This window comes from Aricia agestis, chromosome 6 (genome assembly GCF_905147365.1).
Source record: "Aricia agestis chromosome 6, ilAriAges1.1, whole genome shotgun sequence".
NCBI lineage: Eukaryota > Metazoa > Arthropoda > Insecta > Lepidoptera > Lycaenidae > Aricia > Aricia agestis.
The window spans coordinates 6,153,868-6,166,730 of record NC_056411.1 but is presented as its reverse complement, the minus strand read 5'-3'; the positions used below and the strand labels follow the sequence as shown (position 1 = coordinate 6,166,730).

Sequence of the window (12,863 nt, the reverse complement as noted above, 5' to 3'; positions counted from 1 at the left end):
TGAAATCAATAAACACCACCACCACCTGCTTCTTCTGGTCCAGACCCTCGTTGACGTCGTCAGTGAACCTCCCTAGTACCGTAGTCGTGCTTCGCCCCTTACGGAAGCCATGCTGGGTGTCTGACAATATGTGATGCTTTTCAAGAAAATGGCTTATCTGCCCAACAATAAATTTTTCTACTTTTTTGTTTATAACAGACAGTATGGCTATTGACCTATAGTTTGAGTAGTCACTGTACCATGTTTGTAAATTGGTCTTATTAGAGCAGTTTTAAGTTTTTGTGGATATAGCCCCTTTTCCACACACAAATTAATAAATAATGCAATGACAGACTTATTTTTTGCTTAATTAACTTAATTTCTCTTACTCTTATTTTGTCTGCCCTGGGGGACTTATCACAACTTAAATTATCTATAATTTTTTCTATGTCTCTAGATTGGGCCTTTACAAATCTCATACATACTTCACTACTTTTTATATAATGTCGCCCAATAATAATACTTCACAATTATTAGGTATCTTAGACAATCTCTGATGCAACTCCTCCACAAAAATATGGTTGTTTGTCTTGGGGGGACGATATATTATAAACAAATTAATTAACTTTTTGTCACTTAGTAGCAACTGTCCATGTATAATCTCAGCGCATTTTGTATTGATTATATCAGCGGTGAAATTGTGGGTGCTTTTTATATATAGCAACACACCTCCACCCCGAGATGTTTCTCTAGTATTTATGAATGGTACAGTGACAACTCATGTCTCATTATGTTTATTTCAGTGAGGGCAACAATACGAGTATCTAAGCTCTCCAACGAGCCGTGTATAAGCACCTCTAGTTGATTAAAGTTTTTTCTGAGCGATCGAATGTTTGGGTGTATAACATTGAGTCTGTCCTGATAACATTCTTTAAGGTCGGTTTGCCAGGTATTAATGTCCAAGTATTTGATTACACTTTGTCCAAGTGTCTGATTACACTTATTAATAGTAGAATTCGTTTATCGCGCGGAAACTGCAAATTTTTCCGGGATAAAAAGTATCCTGTGTCCTTTCCCGGGACTCAGAGTATATCTCCATTCTCCATACCTCAGCAAAATCGGTTCAGTGGTTTGGGCGTGAAGAGGTAAAAGACAGACCACTTTCGCATTTATAACAGTAGTTTAGCATGGATACAGCTCCAGAGTGAATTGTATTTTTGTAATTTGCTTTGTGAATATGTAGTAGTAGTGTTTATATTAAGTTAATTTGTCTTACTAAGGGTGGGGTTGCAGCAACTTACTTTAACTATAACTTTAACTACAATGCAAAATGTCAAATCTTCGGTTACCATAACCATAGAGCCCGACAAGGCTTTAAGTGCACGTGGCGAAAAAAGGAACTAACGCTGCCATCATACAAAAACGCCATTTTTGACAGTTCTCCTTTAGCAGCAGCGCCCCCGCCCACGTCCATTTAAAGCCTTGTCGGACCAGCAACGTGTTCTGTCAAAGTTAAGGTTAAAGTTAAATTAGCCTTAACTATAACCATAACTTTAACCACGCCTGGTGCAACCCACCCTAAGTTTGCTACCCGTGTCAAAAACAAGTAAATATAATTACATTCTAGTATCATTTAATATTTAAAAAAATTAAAATTTTCATTGTTTTACATGTGGGAGAGCCATGCTTCGGCACGAATGAGCCGGCTCGACCGAAGAAATACCACGTTCTCACAGAAAACCGGCGTGAAAGAGAGCTTGCACTGTGTTTCGCCGAGTGAGTGAGTTTACCGGGGGCTGAAACCCCTACCCTATTCCCTTCCCTTCCCCACCCTCCCCTATTACCCTATTCCCTCTTAAAAGGCCGGCAACGCACCTGCAACTCTTCTGATGCTGCGAGTGTCCATGGGCGACGGTAGTTGCTTTCCATCAGGTGACCCGTTTGCTCGTTTGCCCCCTTATTTCATTAAAAAAAAAACATCTTTGGAAGTCGTTTTAAAAAATACTGCGTACAAGAAAGTGCTCCTGAGTGAATGCACGAGCGCCTTAAAATAAACAACTTCCTTTTATGAGAAATACTCAAATTTTTCCTTAAGATCGTTGCTTTGGTAACGTACGATGACTTTCGTACAAAGCAACAAGATTTAAGAAAAATTATCCTGAAATGAACGAGGGGAATGCGAATGTTTAAATTAAAATATTGAGGAAGCAAAATATGATGTGCGCTTCATTATTACGGTCGCTATTAATTTTGTAGTAAACAAGGAATCAAACAGGACTATGTCGATCATGAATAACAATCTATGTTGTTATCGTCTGTCAATATATATTATGTATACTCTAGTGGCTTTTCCAACGTTTTTTTTAATGAAATAAGTGGGCAAACGAGCAAACGGGTCACCTGATGGAAAGCAACTTCCGTCGCCCATGGGCACTCGCAGCATCAGAAGAGCTGCAGGTGCGTTGCCGGCCTTTTAAGAGGAAATAGGGTAATAGGGGAGGGTAGGTAAGGGAATAGGGTAGGGGATTGGGCCTCCGGTAAACTCACTCACTCGGCGGAACACAGCGTAAGCGCTGTTTCACGCTGGTTTTCTGTAAGAACGTGGTATTTCTCCGGTCGAGCCGGCCCATTCGTGCCGAAGCATGGCTCTCCCACGTGTAAATTTATTTATTTTGTAAACTTCTTCCATTATTCCTAGTTATTATTCCTTGTTATATTTTTATATTTTATAAAATAAAACAACAAGATGAACACACACTAATTTTATTAGGATCACTTCACTGTACCAAAGTACAACTCAGAATGAATCTCTTGAGAAGGACTCTGCTCTCCCTCTATTTTCCCCTCTACTTCAATCACCTAAAATGGCGGTTGCTTCTGATTGTTCAAAAATATCTAACCAATAGAAGAGCAGTTTCCTGTTCAAGAAAATCATTATTCTTATTACAAATTATTAATTAAAATATTCTTAATATCTCATAAAATATTATACATTTTAATATAAATAATAACAATATCTATCAATTTTTAGAATCATGTTAAATGATTTATAAAGGTACCGGAAATTGCCAAATATTTTAAGTTCATAATTATAATTCCTATAAGATATTAAATATGATAATAATTATACTCAGTAGCATTACAATTTATTTTTATTTATTTATTAACGTATAGGATAAAGACAGAAAATGTATTAGTATAGTATGTATAAGTCCTGCCTTCTTTGCTCATTAATAATAAATTATATTGGGGTCATAGTTTGTGAGTAAAGATTATTGAATTCCTTAAAATACAGTATTAACAGCACATTTATTCTGAAACCAAAATAACGTTGATGGGCAATTTCAAAAAAACGTGTACGGGGTATAAAATTTCATTTTAATTTTTATGTCGGTTTTTTCTTTTTTTCTATATTTTTTTTCTATAATCTAATAGGAAATATAGTTTATTATACAAAAAAACAAAAAAGAACGCGGAATTTAAGGCATTTTCCTGATAATATCAAAAATATTTAGCACTAATACATTTTTGGTATCAAATACTATACAAGTTTTGCAATGTGTAAACAATAACAATAATCAAAGAAAAGTGATTAATAACAGTAAAACTTGGTCACATACCTGAACAAAGAAATTGAAACACCTGCACTTCAACAACATTTCCGCGCTTGTCACTAGTAAGTTTGCCAGTAAAAACAAAAAGACGTACCTATCTATGAAGAACATATGTTGTTTTGCCAGATCGTGCCGAATACTTTCTAGTATGAGAAGAATTTTTGCAAAAACGAGCGGTCACATAGCGGAATCTTCCGGAAGACTAAAATTTTCGTTTCAAATTCAAATTAACTTTTAAAAGAAATTACATATAAAAATATATAATTGATACTTTCAACTGATACATTTGACTTTTGAGATTTTAAATTATATATATAGAAATCACTTCCAATACTCGATATTTTTAAAAATCAATCATTATCTGACCTTAGTTGGGAAGGGAGGTATATTTGATGGTTTTCAATACTTTAAACCTTCGTAAGTTTTTTATTTAGTAAAGTAACAACAAGATTACAATTTATATATGTATTTAAACATATTCTTTTTTCACTTAAATTAATATATTCTGTTAAAAGTTATTTATCTCAATAAAATAAATTAACAAAGTCGAGGGACAAGGCAAAATCAGCCCGGGGGTGGTTCTATTTTTTCGGTTCCATTTGCTTTCGGGGTCAAAATTTGATATTTACGAAATGAATTTTTTCGATCAAATACTTTTAAAATGTTAAGTCTATAGTATTCTACTTTGCCACGTATTGTGTATTACCGTAAGATAATTAATCAAAAAGATATTAAACATCAAATAGCCAAAATTTCATTTCCAACGCTCATACGTTCCCAGATTGCTAAGCTTAGACACAATTAGTTTTTACGTAATTAATCTTATCATATTTTGTACTGGAACATTAGCTTAAATACTCATATTAACCATTTTAAACATAAGAATGAACTCGTGCATGTGCAACATTGAGAGAACGTAGGTTTTAATTTTGTCACGTGAAATTTTTCATATCGTTCCAAGCAAATGGTTTTTATGTTTTTGGCCAAATCTGCATCTGTAGATCTACGTGCAAACATGTTTCGGGACCCCCACACCCATGTCTGCCATACATTATAGGCGAGATAAGATGTGCGCATTATTTCTCGGAGAAAATTTTTTAGTTGCAAATTCTCGTTTTGTCACGGGTAAGCCTTCATTACCATCCATTGCCTATTTAAATGACTTTTGTTGCTAGTGATTTTTATAATACATTATGATAAAGGCTATTGAAATACCTTCTAAAGATATGTTGCAGGAATATAAGAATGCAACAAAAATTTAAATTAAATGCCAAAACTTCATTTCCATCCACTTCATTCCCATCCATTACTTCCGATTTTTAAACCAATTTTCCAATTTTTTTGGTATTATTAAGAATTTATAACAGATTTTGTCCAAATCTTATCTATATATTACATTCCATTTTAATATTTCTTGCTGCGAGTCATTTATAACAGATTTTGTCCAAATCTTATCTATATATTACATTCCATTTTAATATTTCTTGCTGCGAGTCATTATGTACCAAATTACCGCTAATCTCAAAAACAGAGAATGGATTGCTTCATCATCAATTGGTTCACTTGAATGGTTCTATTTTGGGGGTTCTGTCTCATCACTGTTATCTGCCATTAGATAGAAAAGGGGGGCTTAATTACGTCTGAGACAATATTTACTTAGGAGAAATCACTGACGTTCAAAACAAAGATTTTTACCTAGCTTGTGGATTGTGGAACTCTATACAGTGTGTAACAAAAATAAGTGATAATACTTTAGGGTGTGTACGTGTTCCTGGTAGAGAGTTCACTGTAAAAGTAGCAGCGCTGAAAGACGAAAAAATTTTTTAACTTTTGTATGGGCAAGGCCCCGAGCGCTCGAGTTTCCCGATACAAAAGTGAAAAAAAATGTTGGTCTTTCAGCGGTGCTACTTTCACAGTGAACTCTCTACAAGGAACACGTACACACCCTAAAGTATTATCACTTATTTTTGTTACACCCTGTATAGATATTGTAGATTTACGCCCTGTCAAAGATATGCTTTTGGAGCCTTCAATGAACCGACGAGCACACATTTTCATAAAAAATATATCTTCGAATAATTCATGTTAATCTCATAATGAAACTAAATATGTGATTATTTTGAAATAACTAGTATTTTTAGTAACATACGGATAACCCTGTATATTTCCCTTTTAATAAGTACCTATCCATGTAGTACTAATCTAGCTAGTACTTCATAATTAAGTTATTATACATAATATTTAAGATTTAAAACTGTTTTTTAAGAATCTAAGATTTTATTAGTTACAGGAACATAATACATATTATTGTTGCTAAGCATCACTATATATAATGCATGTTAATGTATTTAAAGTGGTATGTAACAAATTGAGATATTATTTTCAAGAGTTTACTAAAGTTTACTAAACTAGTGGGCGCAAAATTGCACAGAACTGCGATTTGTGAAACTATTTCTTAAAATATTGTTTTCTTAAAAAATCTAGTAAGTTAATAGGTAAAGTACATGGAATGATTGTATACGATTATATAGTAGAACTAAAGATTGGTTGCATTTTTAAAATAAAATAGTAATGTATGACTTGTTTCTTACTTTTTAACAAAATTCTTATATTTTAGTTATTTTTTTAGTAGAGGAGACTTAAATAAAAACACTGATCTTATTACTCATAAAAATAAAACAATAATAAGTATTCTATTTTTCATTTCCATCCAACCCTTTAAATTTCCATCTTATCGATTTTCATTTCCGTCTGTTGCATCATTACCATCCATCTATTTATATCGTAAATATAAATAGCAGACTAAGGCAATTCAGGGATCAGAGTAAGTATACGTATACAAGCCTAAATACAAAATTTTGTCGCAATATCTTAAAAAAAAAATGATTCTACAAAAATGGCCAAATGGGACCGAAAAAATAGAACTACCGAATTTTTTTTAAAAATGTGTAAACAAAATATTTTTTTTATTTTGTTCACACATTTTTTTGAAAATGCCCTTTTACTAGAATGAAGTGCTGGACCGATTTTGTTAAAACTTGTTAAACATGGATACCACCGGGGAAAACGCTAGCGGGATTTCATGAGCAGCATCCATACTTTATATTATAAATACGAAAGTGGGTCTGTCTGTCACCTCTTCACGCCCAAACCGCTGAACCGATTTTGCTGGGTATGGAGATACTTTTCCTCCCGGAAAAATGTGCGGTTTATGCGCGATAGACGAATTTTCTCGCAACGGAGTTGCGGGCGTTATCTAGTTCATAAAGCATTGAATATCAGGCTTTAACGGTAATGACATCTCTCAATATTTGACAGTGGGAAGTGGGAACTCCCACCCCGCCCCCCGGCCCCCGCTCTCACCACTAATGACGGAATCGTTTTGGGGGAGAATATTACGTAATATTAATGAACACATAAATATTCATAAATACATAATAATGGTTATAAATGAGGTGATTATAAACTGAGCGTAATATTTCAAGTTAATACCTTGATGCTAATTGGACGCTATTAAGCATTTTGTATATTATCATCCCGCGAAAAATACAGAGTTATGAATGCAGTCAAGTTCCTTAGAGCATTTAGAACAAGACTGCATTCATCAGTCAACGAAAAAAATGTGGTTAATACACAAATTCCTAACAACGACCAATTGTCCTGGGAAATCGTGAATGGTAAACGAGAAGAAAAACTGATATTTGTGAAAAAAAAAACCCAAGAAAGTGCTTTGGCATTATGCGGAAGAACTATAAAGAGTGGTGGAGGCTGGAGCTAATTATAATAATAAAATGAACACTTATGTCACATGTTATATTTTGTTACAAATATTATATTATTTTCATATAATATTATGGAAATAAAAAAAATATACTTACATATTACCCAAAACATAAATTTTAATAACCATTTCAAATCCTAAGATAAACAACAACGGTATGAGATATCATAAATTATTGACCATTTTTATGATTTTCATTAATTATTGATTTTATAATTATATTTTCAACTATCATAATATTAATATAAACAAGGAAGTTGTCAAACTATTTTATTATCAAAGTTAATTGATTCAAAGAATTTATTTTAATAATGAATAATGAATAGAAAATTAAATGCATTCCATAACTTAATTAAAATCCATACATACCCGCCCAAATTTTGCATCATTAATTTGCAATAGTTTTCAGAATCTACGCGAATTTAATTATTACACGTCCATTATTTTTCTAAAATATTTATAACAAAAACGAAATATTATAATTTAATAACTATCATCATATCAAAAAATATTTTAGCTAATTAAGTTAACTTACCAAATAACCTTTATTTATCACACAAGCACTGAACGTTCACACAAGATATGAAAACAATTCGCAAATTTTGTTTCCCGCCATCCAGAGGGCGCGAACGTGCTCCCTCCTCGGCGGTCGCAACGTCACTGGACCGGGAGTTCGAAATTCGAAGATACTAATCATGGCCTCGATAAAATTACTGTAATTTGGGTAATTTGAATATAGAACGAGATTAAATCGTGATGAAAAATTAGTACCCGCCAGTGTTTCAGGAAAGGTTTTTAAAGGTTACAATTTTTTAGAGGTTACAAAAACCTTATCCAAATTTTTAACTAATTTACTATTATGAATTTATGATGTGTAACTTGTAAGTACCATTTTCCATAATTATTAGATTAGTGGCTAAAATTGGAATTATTTAAAAAAATATCTATATATTAATACGTGAGCCAAAAACTTTGTAACCCTTTTGACGAAAAATCGGGGAACGTAGGTGAATGAAATTTTGCACAGTTATAGTTTATATGTTGAAGGAGTGCATCGAGCTAATATTATTTTGAAATTATGCTTTTATCATACATTTTTTTAACAAATAAAACGTTACACACACTACAACACACACACTAAGAAAAATGACAGATTTTTGAGTGACAATAAATAAAAGAATATAATTCTTATGTATAGGCTATACATAAGAATTATATTCTTTTATTTATGGTTGAAGTCTGTTGACATCAAGCTGACAAATTGAAAATGGATTATAGTTTTTTTTTATTGAATCTGAGATACTATTAGACAATGCTTACACGGCCAGTCTGACATCAGCTGAGTCCCAGAGACAAGAATTGAAAAAAATATGATAGTCAATATTTTTTACAAAATATAGGTAGTAGGTAGTCCTAATGTCGTTGGAACTAAGGTCGAATTTCGACCATTGGGCGATCTCTAGTTAAGTATTAAAATGTAAATTATTATTAATTGCAAGATATAAAAGGACTAACAAATGCTACGAACATAGAGAGATAGAGATGTTTTATGATAACATGTAAGCTTTTTAACCTTTTTAGGGTTCCGTACCTCAAAAGGAAAAAACGGAACCCTTATAGGATCACTTTGTTGTCCGTCTGTCCGTCCGTCCGTCTGTCAAGACCCTTTTTCTCAGGAACGCGTGGAGGTATGAAGCTGAAATTTATATCAATTACTCAGGTCTACTGTCCCTTGAAGCTGTGAAAAAATCAAACTTCTAAGCCAACGCAATCAAAAGATACAGCCGTTTATGCCGCAAATTTTCGACACTTGCAAGGGAATCAAAACCTACAGGGTGCTTCCCGTGAACTCAGAATCTTGAAATTTGGTACGAAGCAACGTCTTATAGCATAGATAAAGGAAAAATTACGAAAACCATAAATTTTTAGTTACATCACATAATATATTTTTTTTTAATAATTTTAAACTTACTACCCATTTCCTCATAAACGCGTTGAGGTATTAAATTGAAATTCATACCAAATACTCAGGTCTATAATACCTTTAAGCTGTCGGAACCCTCGGTGCGCGAGTCCGACTCGCACTTGGCCGGTTTTTTTTTTAAATTTTAAGGGTTCCGGACACTGACCTCTATTATAGAGGTCAGTGGTTCCAGAGGTAATCAAAATAAACTCTTATCATATGATTAACTTTTAATGATGGTTAACTAAGACAAATAAACTATGTTTCTTCGTTACAAAATAAAAACGTATAAAACTTTTTTATCTTCTTTGTGAAATATATAAACGTATAAAACTTAGTAACTTTTTATTGCAAGGATATCATCCTTGAAGTGAACTCCATTGGGATCGAACTTCTTTTTTACTTCCTCAAACTCTTTGGGTAGTAGGTTCTTAGTGGCCAGGAATACCAGTTTGAATTGATGTTTCTGGCGGGCGTTGCATTCTCTGCACGCGTCGTCTAGGGCCTCTTTCATGTGGTCTGAAAAGTGTAAAAATCATTGTTAAGTATCTATTGTATCATTAAATATGAGGCTTTGTACTGAATCACATGAAAGTGGAATCTCCGTACTTATAGCCTAAACCAATGATCGTAGAAACTTAAAATTTGGGGAGAGTGTTCTCCGCATAGAGCCTGTCCACAAGGCGCGTTGCGTGAGCGTTGCGTCGACGCAGTCAAACGGCAGCGCTGCGTCGACGTAACGCTGACGCAACGCGCCGACGTGTGGACAGGCTCTAACGCAGACGTAGGCGTGGACTTCATAACATTTGCCCAATTACGATGAAGCCAAAAGGATAGGTTATAATTTTTGTCATGGAGCTCTGGGATTAGATTTGCGTTCGATTCTTTTTTTTTATGAAATAAGGGGGCAAACGAGCAAACGGGTCACCTGATGGAAAGCAACTTCCGTCACCCATGGACACTCGCAGCATCAGAAAAGCTGCAGGTGCGTTGCCGGCCTTTTAAGAGGGAATAGGGTAATAGGTAATAGGGGAGGGTAGGGATGGGAAGGGAAGGAAATAGGGGAGGGTAGGGAAGGGATTAGGATAGGGGATTGGGCCTCCGGTAAACTCACTCGGCAAAACACAGCGCAAGCGTTGTTTCACGCCGGTTTTCTGTGATAACGTGGTATTTCTCCGGTCGAGCCGGCCCATTCGTGCCGAAGCATGGCTCTCCCACGTATATTACGATTCGAAAGGAATTCGAATCACAGTTTTAAAATTTGAATTTTATTACTGATAAGTATTATAGACTATTGAAATTTCTAGTTACTAAAGTCCAAATGCATCGAGGCACCAACCTAATACAAAATAACCCTGCATGAAATTGTTAGTCACAAACTTTTGATTATTCTAGTATACTTACTTTTGTATTTTAAACCGAGTTCGCTGCATGGTCCTTTATCAATGAAGCAATTCACTTGTTCCCGTAACTTGTCAACATGCTGTACCAAATCCTCAGTATTGAAACTGTCTACCAAATCTGTGTATCCATGCGCAAGGGCAAGTACACAAGCAAGAAGTACCAACTTCATTTTAACTGACTTTCCAAAAAAGGAAAAGGTTCTATTTTCAACTGTGGATTTTAAAAAAAAGTGCACAATGCTGCTTAGAAGTTTTTACTTCAAATACAATGAAAACTAAAATACCAACCGTTATATTTATACAAAGATACGAATATGTGTAAGTTCATATTGATGAATGCTATTTAAAATATTTTTACGGTTATAACTTCATTTTAATGTAAATTTAGTCTACTTTATGTAAATTACACTGGCGCAAATTAAGTTACATTTTTCTGAGAAAAACTGCATGAAATGAGCATAAATATCTGTTGATGTATGTAAGGTTAGTACTTGTATACTTTAATCTAATTCTATAATTAATTTTATATTATTATCTCAAACTATAACAAGAGAAGCTTAGTTAAATTTCGCTCCAATTTCACAGGTAGATAGGTTCAATTATTATGACAATAAAACCTATTTGAAAACAATTCGAGATACCCAGCTTTAAGTCTGTAAATAATAATAATAATAATAATTTACCTTGAAATTGACTATTAAATTTCAAGGTCAAAGATCACAAAAATTTGTTTCGATCGCTTTTTTTGGAAATGTTTCACTTCCTATAGGTTTTTTTGCTATTTGTTTTTATTATTTATATTGTAGAATACAAAATGCTCTATAACTTTTGTCTAAAATTTTTTCTTGATAGAGGGCGGAGAGTGCACGGCCACAGTATCACTTCAGGTTAACCGGTGCCTCCGGTCGAAAACGCGCCGTATACAATGTGTCCCTACACCGGTGTCCGATCTTTGTATGACATATTTCATCGACAAAATGGCTCTCACATTTTCTCTCTCCAAATTTTGTGACCTTTGACCTTCAAATTTAATAGTTGCGCACACCCTACCATATGTAGGTTTTGAGACAACATATTTTAGGGTGTCAATATACAAAAAATATTTACAGACTTACATCTCGAAGTATCTCGAATTCCAAGATTCTTACGCCTAAGCCTAAGTTGACTGGACCATTACTAAAAACATAGTAACAGTGTTAAATTCATAGAATTCGTATAAGGTATACCTAGCTATTGGAAATATTCATAGTTCTGCCCGCGCATTAATTTATTTATTTTTGTTTGAGTTCAAAACATCAGCGGGGATAAATGGTCGCTTTGGAGAATCATATATTGAATCATAAAATGATTCATTTTTCTTAAATCGCAAAATGCAAGTCTGCTTGCAATTCATGTCTAGTAATTCGTACTAATTTGACATTAATTTTGTCAGTTTGGCAGTTTTGACAATTCATTTGCTGAATTGATTGAGAGGAATTGCTAAATGTTACCGTTTCAGCCCCGCAGCTTATCGCTATAAATAAAATTGATTCCAAAAAGGTTTATGTGGTTTTATCGTTTCAATTTAATTGTCTTTATCGGAAAACTAATAGTCATTATATAGAAATAGTGCTGCTACCGATATTTAGAAGTGTAGAATAAATTTAACTTGCTCTCGAGTTTTATTTCTTGCATCCGTTATCCGTAAGAAATGTTTTAGAAAGGAATCGTTTGTGTTGAAACCGATTTGAGTGTCAGGATACAGCTATTAAGTATTGGCTTTCATAGGTGATCGCATATTTATCAGCAAACGAGCGCCGTACCGCGACGCATTTTAGAATTTTTTGTATAAATGAAATGTAAAACCTCGCTCATTCGTCCGCACCGTACGCACCGCATTTCATGTATTATGCGATGCGTTCAGCGTTCGACGCGTACGGCGTGTACGGTGCTGACAAATGTGCGATCAGCTTATTAGCCCAGGCGCGCACGGTCGCGACGGCCATCGAGATAGTTAGTATGAAACCGCCACCCACAGAGTACTTTATTATATTGCCGCCACCTTAGTAGTTAGTATGAAACCGCTATAGACCACGCGCACCTGGCTGCACGGCGGCCAGCGGCCACACCATACTTTCGATGGC

General features: G+C 34.2%; 1 protein-coding gene across 1 annotated transcript in view; it reads right to left on the bottom strand.

Moving 5' to 3' along the window:
- LOC121728437 (Down syndrome cell adhesion molecule-like protein Dscam2) overlaps nt 1–7,954 on the bottom strand; it is a 90,787-nt gene extending 82,833 nt beyond the window's left edge. Inside the window, exon 1 of the mRNA XM_042116632.1 lies at nt 7,910–7,954. The gene's annotated coding sequence lies outside the window, so the exon portion shown is untranslated. The remainder of the gene's footprint in view (nt 1–7,909) is intronic.
- Between the last annotated feature and the right edge of the window lie 4,909 nt (nt 7,955–12,863).